Below are 13,280 nucleotides of genomic sequence, written 5' to 3'. Positions count from 1 at the left end.
CTGCCTCCTGCACATCTTCTGGGGATGTGCCCGCAACCCAGGTACATGCCCTTGACCGGAATCGAACCTGGGACCCCTCTGTCCGCAGGCCGATGCTCTATCCACTGAGCCAAACCGGTTTCGGCGAAAAATAAAGATAAATTTTAAAATTGACAGGGAGACAAGAAAAAAAAAAGAACTTAAAAAGGAGGGTTGCCCAGCCGGCTTGGCTCAGTAGCTGAGGGTCAACCTATGAACTAGGAGGTCAGGGTTCAGTTCCCGGTCAGGGAACTCGCCCAGGTTGCGGGCTCGATCCCCAGCGTGGGGCGTGCAGGAGGCAGCCAGTCAGTGATTCTCATCATTGATGTTTCCATCTCCCTCTCCCTCTCCCTTCCTCTCTGAAGTTAATAACCATATATATGTATTATATATACATACATACACACATATCTATATCTATCTGTCTACCTATCATCTATCTGTAACGGTGACCTGTTAACTATAAATGGTTAAGATGAACCACGGTGCCGGTTTCGTTCTTTAGGGCCTGGGCCTTGAAAGAGCCAGAGGGACTCCAGGACTGTCCCCTGACCCAGCCCTGAGACTCCGGGCAAATCCCTCACCCGCTCCTGCCAGGAAGGCTTTATGGCTCGTTATGAAGATGGGGAAACCGGTTCAGGACCATGGAAAAGCTACGTCTACAGGGCTGTGTAGCACTTGGCAGTTCACTGGCTGTCTCGTGTGCCGCCGCCTTCACATCGTATTGGACATCGTGCCAACTGACCTGGGCAAGCCCTTCCAGGGCGGCCCCCCACTCCCCTCCGCTGGCCGAACCCCACTCCTCCTCTGGGCCCAGGTCCGGCCGTGCCCGCCGGCGGCCCCCCACTCCTCTGCTGGCCGAACCCCACTCCTCCTCTGGGCCCGGGTCCGGCCGTGCCCGGCGGCGGCCCCCCACTCCCCTCCACTGGCCGAACCCCACTCCTCCTCTGGGCCCGGGTTCGGCTGTGCCCGCCGCTGGCGGCCCCCCACTCCTCTGCTGGCCGAACCCCACTCCTCCTCTGGGCCCGGGTCCGGCTGTGCCTGTGGGCGGCGGCCCCCCACTCCCCTCCGCTGGCCGAACCCCACTCCTCCTCTGGGCCCGGTCCGGCCGTGCCCGCCGGCGGCGGCCCCCCACTCCCCTCCGCTGGCCGAACCCCACTCCTCCTCTGGGCCCGGGTTCGGCCGTGCCCGCCTCCGGCGGCCCCCCACTCCTCTGCTGGCCGAACCCCACTCCTCCTCTGGGCCCGGGTCCGGCCGTGCCCGCCGGCGGCCCTGGCATCTCTTGCACTTGGCGCGGTTCTCTCGCTTCTCCTCCTCCAGCCGTCGGCGACTTTTCTGTGTTTCCCAGGGTTCAGGCAGCGCTGGGCGTATTTATAGACTGACGGTCGGAACGAGGTCAGAGCGGGTGACTCAGAAGCCCCCCCGGCTGGTGTGGTGTGTTTGCTGTGCGAATACCAGCAGGACGGACGGCGGATGAACTGGAATGTCTGCTGTTTTCCTCCCGTTTTCAGTTGGTGGGCAGACCCTGGCCGAAAGCAGGCCGCGCGGTGCCTCCCGGTTCTCCTCGGCGAAAGCCTGGCGTCAGCACCGTGGAAACCCGTGTGTCATCGGCTCCCTGTGGGCTGAGGGCTGGTCCTTAGTGTCACGGCGACGGGGGAGCATCTTCAGTCACTGTGTTGCTTCCTGTCATCATTGCACAAAGTGTCACTCACTCGGTGGCTGGAAACCACAGATTTCTTGCCTTCAGTTCCGGGAGGCAGAGCCCAGAATAGAGTTTATTGAGCTAATTCTGGGGACACCAGGCTGCGCTCCTCCCGGGAGATGGCGGGGAGAGTCCTTCCTCTTGCCTTTCCCAGCTTCCCAGGGCCCTCCATCCTTAGGGCCAGCAGCGGTGGTGGCCTCGTCCCCACACCTGCACCGAGGCACCTCCACGTGACTCTCCTGCCCTCCTCGTCCACCTTGAACGACCTTGGGGTTACCGTGGGCCGACCTGGTAGAATCCGGGAGCATCTTCCGTGGAGGTCAGCTGAGCAGCAGCCTCCGTTCCACCTGCAGCCTCCATTACCTGGCCGTGCCCCCATGGAACCTGGCGCAAGGACACCATTTCTTCACTGGACTGTACAAGCCTGCTGACATGCACTGGCTTCTGCAGCTGAGTTTATCTTACTAATATTAGGATTTTAACTCCCTCCCTCCCTCCCTCCTTCCTCATTCTTTCAACATCACTGTGGGTGGCACCGAGCACCGCCCCTCTGAGGTGAGCTGTAATTAAATTCGCCCCCACCCCCACCATGATCTCACCCAGAGGCTGGGAAAGGCCTGTGAGGACAAAGGGCGGCCCGCCCTTCCTCTGACGCGGTCCTTGGTGACATCACAGGCAGTCATTTCCTGCGGGGCCTTATCTCCATGCTAACTCCGTGGGTGCTGGGACTTGCTTTAGCTGTGCTGGGATTCGGGAATCAAACCGGCACCGCTTCCTACTGGGTTTATACCGAGGCCCCGTCCAGGTCCTGGGCTGGGCTGATGCGCACGGTGCCGGCGACATCCAGCGAGCGCTGAGCGTTGCTGGCGGCCACGGTCAGGCGTGTATTCCCAGCCGCAGACTGGCCGAGGGTTTGGAAGGCGTCAAGCCTGACTCGTCCTCGCATGGAGGTGTTACACTCGCTGGGAAGGACGGCTGTTGAAATTAGCGAAGTCGCCCACGCGGCTCCTGTTGTTGTGTTTTTAATATATTTTTTATTGATTTCAGAGAGGAACGGAGAGGGAGACAGAAACATCAACGATGAGAGAGAATCACGAGTCAGCTGCCTCCTGCACGCCCCCCACTGGGGAGGGAGCCCACAACCCGGGCCTGTGCCCTGACCGGGAATCGAACCGTGACCTCCTGGTTCAGGGGCCGACGCTCACCCCTGAGCCGTGCCGGCCGGGCCCACGTGGCTCCTCGAAGGTGTGCTGTGCCGAGAGGGCTGATGGAAGCGCTGGACTCACCTTCTCATTTCGGCCAGAGACCCCGGAGCTGCCTGTCCCAGAGGGAGGCCGAGGCCCAGGGACAAGTCGTGTGTGTGAAGGTGGAACCGGCCAGCGTGGCCCCTCGGGGTCCCCGTCCCACGGGAGAGGGGCTCCCCAATCTGTGTCCCCGCGGGGGACCGGCTGGAGGTTGAGGGGCCACCAGCATGAGGACCCCAACCTCCCCATTTTGTCACCTGTGACTGCCCCCCGGGGATGGGCCTGTCAGAGCCGCTCTGGGGGAGCAGCCTTCACCGAAAGCCGCCTCCCGCCCTTCTCATCACGGGTGTCCCTTCTCCCACGCGTGCGGCGGCCAGAGCTGAGACGGCGCTTTCCATGCAGAGCCTGAGCGCGAGGGGCCTTGAGAACGAGCCGCTGCGCCGTTGACTCGACTGTTAAATAGAACGTGTGTCCTTCGCTCCCTTATCAGCAGGAAGCAGCCGGGTGGGAACCAGGCGAGGCCGCAACTTTAAAATCCGCGTTTCTCTCTCAGGCCACCGACCTCGGAGGAAAGCAAACACCCGCTTGGGTTCTCTGACAGGAGGTTCTGTTCTCTGGATAAAAGTGGTGCCTGGTGAGCGACGTGTGATGGCCGGGGCAGGAACAGTCCTGCCCTCCGCCCAGCAGTTTCACCTGGTCCTCGGGCAGCGCTGTGGGGGGCACACGTGCCAGGGCTCCGTGCTGACGGACGGGCACCAGGGCAGGTGCCCAGTGCCCACGGCAGGAGGTGAGGCGGGACTTAGCCCAGGCCCTCGGCCCCAGAGCCTGCTTCTCAGCCACCCAGTCCTTTGTCCTTTCTGCCTCGTCTTCTAGAATCTTCCGAATGGGGAGGCAGAGAGTGTGAGGATGTTGGATGAGCTATTCCTCATGCCACGTGAGAGCAGTGGTGACGGGAAAGGTTCCGTCTCTGCCCCACGGCCTTCGCGTGTGACCTTGGGCTCCGCCCGACACCCTCCCGTGACCCACGTGGAGCAGCTGGGCCCGGGTCCCAGCACGGGCCGTTCCGGGAGGGGGAGCGGCTGCGGGTGGGATGTGGTCCTGGGTTGGAGCTTCTGTGTGCGGTTTGGTTCCCAGTCAGGGCACATGCCTGGTTGTGGGCGCCATCCCTGGTGGGAGGCGTGCAGGAGGCAGCCGGTCCATGATTCTCTCTCTCATTGATGTTTCTCTCTCTCCCTCTCCATCTCTGAAATCAATAAAAAAAAAAAAAAGTAAAAATAAATAAAAAGGGAAATGAGAAAACCCATGTCAGGATCTGCGCGAGGCTGGGGATGCTTCTGGAACCCTATCAGAACCTCCCCCTCCCCCACCCACTGCTCTAAGCCCCTGGGAGAAGCCCCAGAGGGACGAACTCTGGGATGCGGGTCAGGCCTCGGGTCAGCGGCTCAGGGGACACAGAGGGGCTTTGGCCTTCGGGGTCCAGGCAGCACTTTGAGGACACAGTGGAGCCCGGAGAACAAGCCACGAGCCAGTCGCAGGGACAGCGTGGGGTGGGGCCAGGTCAGGACGGCGTCCTTCCTCAGCTACGTCTTCTGAGCTAGAACGAGGGGAAGAGACCCCAGCAGGTGTTGGGACGGAGTGGGGGCCCCTGAGAGCGGGGGCGTGGCCTCCCTGCGGGCGCGTGAGAAAGGGGGGCCACGCTCAGGACCGGCCAGGAGGAAGGCGGGCACACGGCAATCCTGGCTCCTTCTGTCCGCCCCTGGGCCGAGTGCTCAGGAACGAGGAAGTGGCCGAGGGCACACGGTCCTGGCTCTGCCTGGACTTGGAGCCACGGAGGGAGTCGCCAGGTCAGGGCCCGCCTGCCGCGGAGAGAAGAAGCCACCCACGGGCCCACCCAAGGGCAGGCTGGGCTGCTCGGACCACACCCGGGGCCCGCGCTCCCCGCGGGCTGCGAGGATGGCTCTTGGCGGGGAGAGGGCCTGGTGGCTGCAGGAGGTTCTGGCACATCCAGGAGCTGCTGCTGCTGTCAGGTGAGCCCGTGACGGCACCTGGTCAGCTGGCCCCTGCTCCAGTCTGACGGCTTCGTGGCTGTGACGCAGCATGTCAGCTGCAGGTGACACCTGAACCCGCCAGCTCCGGGCCAGGCCGCCCGGGGGAGAGGAGACCCACCTCCTCTGAGGGAGGCGTTTCCCTCCTGGAACAGGCAGGAGGTGGGACCTGCGCCAGGTCCACAGCTTCTGGGCCGGAGATGCCGGGTTTCCTCCCTGTCCCGGCCCTGCAGCCGAGGCCAGGCCGGGCCCAGCGCCTGCCTCCTGGTGCAGCTGCTCAGCCCCTGCTGAGCCACCCAGTCCTCCCGCTGCCCTGAAGGCGGCACCACAGGCGGGCAGGCGGCAGGGCCTGAAGCTGCTGTGGATGGTGGCGGGGGGGGGGGGAGAGGGGGGCGCGGGGACCAGAGCAGGACCCCGGGCCCGGATGCATCCCTGCTGTCCCTGCTCTGCTCCCACACGATGTCCCTGGACCCTTGGACTCTGGTCCTCACTTCCTGCTTCAGAGGTTCCATCTCTCGCAGCTGAACGCCCTTCTTTACGACGATCCCTCCGTGGGCGAGGCGGGCGCTGGGGGGAGGAAGGATTGGCACCAGGGAGCTACTTGGTCGTTTCGAAGTAACCGCCATGGTTTTTTGTTTCTGTTTGTTTATTTTTAATATATTTTTATTAATTTCAGAGAGGAAGGAAGAGGGAGAGAGAGAGATAGAAGCATCCATGATGAGAGAGAATCACTGATTGGCCGCCTCCTGCACACCCCACACACCGGTGATTGAACCCATAACCCGGGCATGTGCCCCGACTGGGAACTGAACCGTGACCTCCTGGTTCATAGGTCGACCTCAACCACTGAGCCACGCCGGCCGGGCACCGTATCATTTTAGCAGGTAATTGTTTGTTAGTCACAGTTGGCTCCCTTTGCGCTCTAACGAGACTGAGCGTGCCCCGAGGTCGAGCACCGTGCCCCGTAGGCACGCCCTCACAGGCCAGGGATCTAGCAGACCCGTTTGCCAACCATTATATGTGTACATTGAAGTTAAAGAGCAAAGAAAGTGGTACAGGACCAGGAGCCAGTCTAGTCTATGTGCTTTCATGAATGCGGCTTTCATGGGGGCACGCCCGCAGCCGCCTCTGTCAGCAGCTGGTTTATGTGAATCCATCGGGCGGGGGTGGGGGGGGGGGGCAGCGGGGGCAAGGCCTGCACTTGGAGAGTCGGAGAAACTGGGAGGGTTCAGCTTCCGGAAACCACCCTGTAAGGTGATGGGGGAGGGGAGCAGGCGGCGGAGGGAGAATCCCAGAGCCTAGTGACGGGGAGGGAAACACCAACAGGGGAACATCCCGGTCTGTCCCGGGCGCCGGGCCCGGGAGGGGGTGGCTGCGGGGAGATTGCAAAGTGAATTTTCCTCCCTTCAGGGAACTTGAAAAACAACGGCCGCACAGTCGTTTTTAAAGACAAGAGTTGAACAAAAGCAACATATTTTCCTGAGGAACAAGGTATGCTTTTGCCTTTGCCAGGTGGACCCCAAAGTCGTGCCGGCATCGCGTCTGCCGTCCACACGCAGACCCGGTTAATCGTTAATGTGCCCACGGCCTGGCTCGGTCACTCGGGCTGGAGCGCCCGCGGTTCCAGGGCGGCGTGTGTCCGGCGGAGACCAGGACACGGGTCCAGGGCAGCTCTGCCAAGTCCGGCCTCAGCACCTACCGGGCGGCCAGCGTGGGGTCACAGGTGTGAGCGTGCGAGACGCGGAGTTGATTCTCGTGTTGTTATTGATTAGTTACTATTTTCCCTACGAACATCAGATGCCCCGCCCATGAGCACAGGCCATGCCCACCTGCTCGTCCCAGGGCAGAGCCTGGCAGCGCGAAAGCCGTGGAGATGTTTAGACGGGGGAGGGTCAGAGTTGGAGGGTGACGGAGCCTCCAGCCAGAGTTCGAAGCTGGGACCTGGGCAGGGGCCTCCAGTGCAGCAGGGAGGAGGCAGCCGGTGGGGGTGGGGTGAGGCTGGGGTGGGGGTGGGGGAGGCTCGGGTGAGGCTGGGGTGGGGGTGGGGTGAGGCTGGGGTGGGGGTGGGGTGAGGCTGGGGTGGGGGGGTGAGGCTGGGTGGGGTGGGGTGGGGGGTGGCAGTGGGGTGGGGTAGGGTGGGATAAGGGTAGGAAGGTGCTCACAGTTTGGTGGCCTTGGGAACCTGCTAGTGTCGGGATTCTAGAGGTTTTCCTCTGCTCCTTTGCCGCAAACACCGATGGCTGAGATCAATAGGTTCCTCATAGCCTGAGAGGCCGGCATGATGTGAGGAGAAAATCCATAGACATGGTTCCAGGTGCCAGATGGGTGTTTTTACTTGAGTTTTGCTATTTCCACTTAACAACCCATCATTACATATAAAATGCAATCTGTACTGTGTGTATAATTTATTATATATGACTAGAGGCCCGGTGCATGGATTCATGCATGGATTCATGCACCAGTGGGGTCCCTCGGCCTGGCCTGCGGGGATCGGGCTGAAACCAGCAGTCTGACATCCCTTGAGGAGTCCTGGATTGTGAGAGGGTGCAGGCCAGGCCGAGGGACCCCACTGGTGCACGAATCAGTGCACCGGGCCTCTAGTATACATATAAGATCTTTGGTTAATCTCTTCCTGCCCTCGCCCCTCCCCGCTTCCCTCTGAGATTCATCAGTCTGTTCCATGTTTCCCTGCCTGTGCGTTGAGCGTCTGCCCCCTGGTGGTCAGTGTGCATCATAGCTACCGGTCGAACGGTCAGATGGTGGCTTAGACTTTTATATACATAGAGTGGTACAGCCTATGACTTACCTGTGTATGGCTTGTATAATCAGAATTACCAGGCTCAGAGCTATGTGAAATCATTTCAGTTTTTAATCCAATGAAGTTTGAAGAAGCCTTGGGATGCCAGGACTTACATTTTATCGAAACCTAAGACGAGAATCCTGTGTGTGTGTGTTTCAAGTCAGGCCCAGCCAGCGCGCCTCAGTTCCCAGAGGCCCAGGATGTAGCTTAACAGGCTTTGCAGCGGTTTGTTCTTCCTCCAGTCCTGGTTCTGGCAAGTTCTGGAATCCAGAAACCAGAGGGAAAGGGGTGAGAGAAAAGGGGAGTCAGAGACGCCCAGAAGGCAGCTGCCGAGTGGGCCCCGTTGGGCATTTTTCTTTGCTCATTGCAAAACCAGAGAAAAGGCCTCCATTTCTACTAATCCATAATCCTCGGTCAACTCTACAAACTGCCGCTGAGAGAACCACGGACCAGCGAGGACCAGGATTCCTCGGGCCAGCAGGGTGGGCGGAGTGCCCGCGGTGCGCCGAGTGCTGGGTGCCCGGACGCGTGTGCCTGAGCCCGCCCTCAGGAGCCTGCAGGGAGACCAGGGGGAAGGAAGGACGGGAACCAGTACTGGGGACCCACTTCACATGTCATTTACAGAGACGGCGGGTGTCCGCCATGTGCCGGGCACTGGTCTCGGGGCCGCTGCAGGATGGAAAGGACAGGCGTGTCCCTGTTGTCAGGCAGGTTCATTCCTAAAGATGAGTGTCTGCCCCACGCCGGCCGCCACGCCGTTGAAGGGGACTTTGGGAGGGCCGGGGCCGGGATGGGCAGTCGGCTCGATTCGCAGGCACTCCGCCCTGGTCCCCCTCTCACCACAGGCCTCATCCCTAATTTAATCATTGAAATTGACGTTTTTACTGAGATAATTCTAGGTTCACATGCAGTTTTGAGAATTACTATCGAGAGATCCTATGTACCCACTCCCCAGCTTCCCCTGCAGCAACATTTTTTTCTTAAAGTTTTTAAAATTTGATTTACTGAGTTTAGAGAGAGAAGAAGGGGGGAGAAAGAGAGAGATTTGTTGTTCCACTTACTCGTGCATTCATTGGTTGATTCTTGTATGTGCCCTGACCGGGCTCGAACCCACGGCCGTGGTGTATCGGGACGACGCTCTAACCGCCCGAGCGGCCTGGCCAGGGCCCCTGGCAGTAACGTTGTGCAACTGAAGGGCACGCTCCCTGTGAGGACACTGGCGGGGCTGCAGTCCCTCCGTGGTTTTCAATTCCCCGCTTTCGTTTGCACTTGCACGCACGTGTGTGTGCTAAGTTCTACGCAATGTTGTCACCTGCGTAGGTTCGGGTATTCACGGCCTTAGGGTCCCGACAGTCCCCACACGCGACCATCCGTCGTGCTGCCGACCGGGACCACCTGCCTCCCGCTCCCCGTCCCCCATCCCACCCCTGGCGACCACTCAGACATGCTCTCCGTTTCTAAAACTGCGTCATTTCCCAGATGTCGTATAAATGCCATCATGGGGTATGCATCCCTGAGCTGGCCCTTGCTCACCACGTAGGATAAAGAGTCAGACTCCATTTTCTGATGTGTGCTGACGGCTGCTCGGCCGCCGCCTCTCTCCTCGCCCCCCCCCCCGCCCCCGCCCCAGGCAAGCTGATAGGAAGCCCACATGCTCCTTCCAGGGGCACTGGCCTGGCCGGGCTACCCCAGTGAAGCCAGGCCAGCCCCCTGGCCTCGCTCTCTCAGCCACTTGGGGGCCTGCGGGGGAGGCCTGCCTGCTGTCCCCTGAATGCACTATTAAGTGAGAAATAAAATAAAGGGGACACCTCAGACCAGTGTCAGAGCAGTGAGAACGCAGGGCAGAGCCCTCCTGGAAGATCTGGAGTTTGTTTTTTTAAGGGGAGGGGCTGCGTGAGCTAGGAATGTCGGTGGGGAAGTTTCTGGGCGGGGTCTTCATGGAAACTGCTGATGGGGCCCATGCAGTTTCCTTAGAAACCGCAGAACCATGGCCAAGGGCAGTGAGGTTAAACGAATGCTGACTGGGAGGGCGGAGGCCGCCCGCCAGCCCGTTGGCCGCTGTGGTTACCACAGCTCAGGCTGGGACTTACTCTCAGACACACAGGACAGGGCGGGCCGGAGAGCCTCAGAGCGGGAAGCTGGGTCCCTGCCGGTTCCCTGCTGGGTCTGATGAGCCGGTGAGCAGAGAGGAGCCGTGGCGGCTCTCGTCGGGTGGGAGCTCGGGGCTCAGGGCACAGGGTCAGTGGTCGCTGACCTCTGGGTATAGTGTGAGATGAAGTACATCTTCTATAACAGACTTTCTTTCCACGAATTCACAGAGACGGGAACAGGAGAATAAAGACTGAAAAGACACGGGCACTAAAAATACAATTAGAGGCCCAAACGACATACAGATGCCTACATTATTGTTTAAGCAAGTGATTCCTGATCTCAGACGGCACATCACAGTAATCGCTCACCCGGATGCAGGCACTCCACCTGGGACCCTTTCTCCTGGAGCAGGGGAGGGGGTGTCCTTCAGTCTCTGCCTCCGTCACACACAGGACAGCGCTATCAGCCCAGGACACAGATGTCCTTCCTCCGTCACGGACAGGACAGTGCTATCAGCCCAGGACACAGATGTCCCTCCTCCGTCACAGATGGTGCTATCAGCCCAGGACACAGATATCGCCCTCACAGCAGAGGCTGTTTGCAGAGTCACTGTGTGCAGCAGGTGGGCATGGGCGAGGCAGCGGACAGTGCGGTGGCCCAGGGCGGTGTCCACAGAGCTGCTGTCACCTCCTGGCCTGGGGCTTGGAAGGGCAGAGAGGGTAGAGCCTTCGGGGAAGGTGTCATCTTCAACGGAGGGGCAGGGGCACGGGCAGCCCAAAGTGACCTTGAGGAAAGAGCCAGGGGGATAAGTACATGTTGAAGGGAGAATATGCCCCCCCCACACACACCCCCAAATGATGCCTCTTTGCCATAAGAGCTGTTTGGAGCTGATTATTTGTGGGAAACAGCGGACATAGATGCTCTGAAAACAGTTTCCCTTTCGTTACGGACATGCGTGTCTGTGTGGGAACGCTCCATTGTAAGGTGACTCCCGCTGCACCTGACGGTGGGTGACTAATTCACAAGGGGACCTCCTCGAATCTGCAGGACAAACCTTACCCTCTTGACCTTGCCTTTCCTGCTAACGGCCCCATCGTTGGCCTCCACCCACACCTGTTGTTTTTTGTTGTTGTTTGTCTTTAGCTGAAGATGAAATTTAAGCTGGAGTTCTAAGCCACCGTGCAGAGTTACTACTTTTTCACTGGGTATCGCCCATGTATGCGTGATGTATGCATGCTAATCCGCTTCTGTTCGTTTTTTTTTCTCTGGATCCGTCTTCTATGACAGGGTCTCAGCTAAGAACTCAGAGGGTAGAGGAAGTTAAAGCTTCAACAGAGGAATTTGGGTGGAGCACAGTCCAGCCCATCCCAGTTGGCCGCAGGGTTTTTACCAGTAAACCCTTCAGACGGTGGCTGTGAACCCGCAGGTGGTTGGAGTTGCTCACAGGACTCCCGGAGCCTCTCTCGCTGATGTGATGGCCCATCATGTTGTTTCTCTCTGGCGTTGGACGTGCACCTCTACCCCTCTGACCACTGGGCCCTTGAACATGACCCGAGTCACCGATGGCTGGGTATCTGACCCAGTGAGCGTCATGCTGGTCCAGAACATCATTCGTTCCTGCGAGTGACCCAGCATGCTCACCGGCAGCGGAGTCCACACCCCTTTCCACGGAGTAGAACTGGAGCTGCATTTTGGCCACTTGTGTCCCCAACTCCTGACTCAGTCCTGAGGGACAGAAGCCATTCATCTGTGAGAACTTGGTTCTAGTTACTCAGGGGAGGAGAGAATTAGAAATGTCACTCTGGGGAGTTGAGACCAGTTTTCTAAAATAGCAGCTAGCCTATTCCTGTCCCTAGCAAGTGGGCCCACCCCTGGGAGGGACCTACCGACCAGGGATGGGACACAGCGCCAGTTACGGCCACTGCAGCCGGGCAGGGGTTCCCCAGGCTGCCTCTGGAAAGAGGTCACAGACAATGCCACCGTTCCCCCTCGGCATCCTCGGATCACAGGTGGTGGAGAAGGGTCACCCCTCTTTCCGCGGGCCGATCATCTTACCACACTCCCTGTTCGTGACGAGACGGGGTCACAGCCAGGGTGCTCTGGAGACGGCAGCGGCCTCACCGACCCCCCGATGAAAGGCCCTGACCACGTGGCCTGGGAGGCTGCCGACAGCTGCTGTGCTAAACGACCCCCCTGACTTTTCCTGGGCACCGCCCTCCCTGCCAGTCACTTGGGATTTTTACAGGAAATTGGCTGTGGGAACTCGGCCGCCCCGACCGCCTGGTGGTAATTGGGGCTGAACAGTGAACTCGGCGTGGGCTGTTCCGGGTTGAGCTGGAGCGTTCTCACAGGAGCTCACGAGGCGCTGCCCTCCGCTGCAGAGGGGGCCGGGCTCTGTTTATACAAAACGCTGTGCCTTGTTCGTGAGAACGCTGTGCTATTTACAGCGTAGCAGGAAAGAATTAGACCTGTCACTCCCCGTCGGGGTTTGAGGCCTGTTTCTGAAACAGCACCAGGCTTTTGCCAAGTGCCGTGGCCACGTCTCTGGCTGTGGAAGCGATGTGAACATCTGTATTACCCTGTGGAGCAGGGTGGGAACTCCCGGCCCATGGGCCGTGTGGGGCCCCCGAAATCATTTGGTCAGGCCCTGCCGAGGGATTAGGGGTGAGTCGATGAAATGTTTGACCAACCGTAGCAGGCTGATTTTTAAGTTGATCCTTTTGTGTGGCCCGAGAATGATGTCATAAACATCCACATGGCTGAACGCGGGCCTGAGAGTGTTTCCAGTGAGCGGTTCTCGCCAGGGGTGACCCGGCAAGGCCTGTGAGGCTCGGGGTGACATCACGGAGGGGAAGATGCGCTGTCATCTAACAGGCAGAGGCCAGGAAGTGACTGCCACGCCATGGGCAGAGGCCAGATGCTGCTGAGCTTTCTGCCGCAGGCAGGACCGCCCTGCGACGCGGCATCGCCGGCCCCGAACCCCCACAGGGCAGAGACTGAGATCCGGCTTCCCCTCATCTGTGGGTGACCTTGCAGGTCACGGGGCGAGGCTGCGAGCTTGTTCCTGGTTAAGTGATAACACACCGTTCAAGCTTGAACTTGTCAGGCCGGCCTCGCGAAGGAGCTCTGTCCCCGACCTGCCTCCCGTGGCGGGTCCCAGGCCTGGGGAGGACCCCAGATTCGGTTCCTAATGCTCTCGGCAGCGATGTAGGCGGGATTCCTGGGCGTCGTTCCCATCCTCTGCGTGTCCCCATAGGACCGTGTCCGCTGTAGGGGGTCGGGGTGCGGGTGAGAGGAGAACATGACGCAGGGTCTCCCATGGGATCGCACGTCACGCTGACCAACACGGTCCCCCAATCCAGCCAGAGATCTGGCTTTAG

The sequence above is a fragment of the Myotis yumanensis genome, unplaced genomic scaffold (genome assembly GCF_028538775.1).
Source record: "Myotis yumanensis isolate MYYU_CA2020_CCGP unplaced genomic scaffold, mMyoYum1.0.hap1 SCAF_4, whole genome shotgun sequence".
NCBI classification, from domain to species: Eukaryota; Metazoa; Chordata; class Mammalia; order Chiroptera; family Vespertilionidae; genus Myotis; species Myotis yumanensis.
This window is presented reverse-complemented; position numbering follows the sequence as displayed.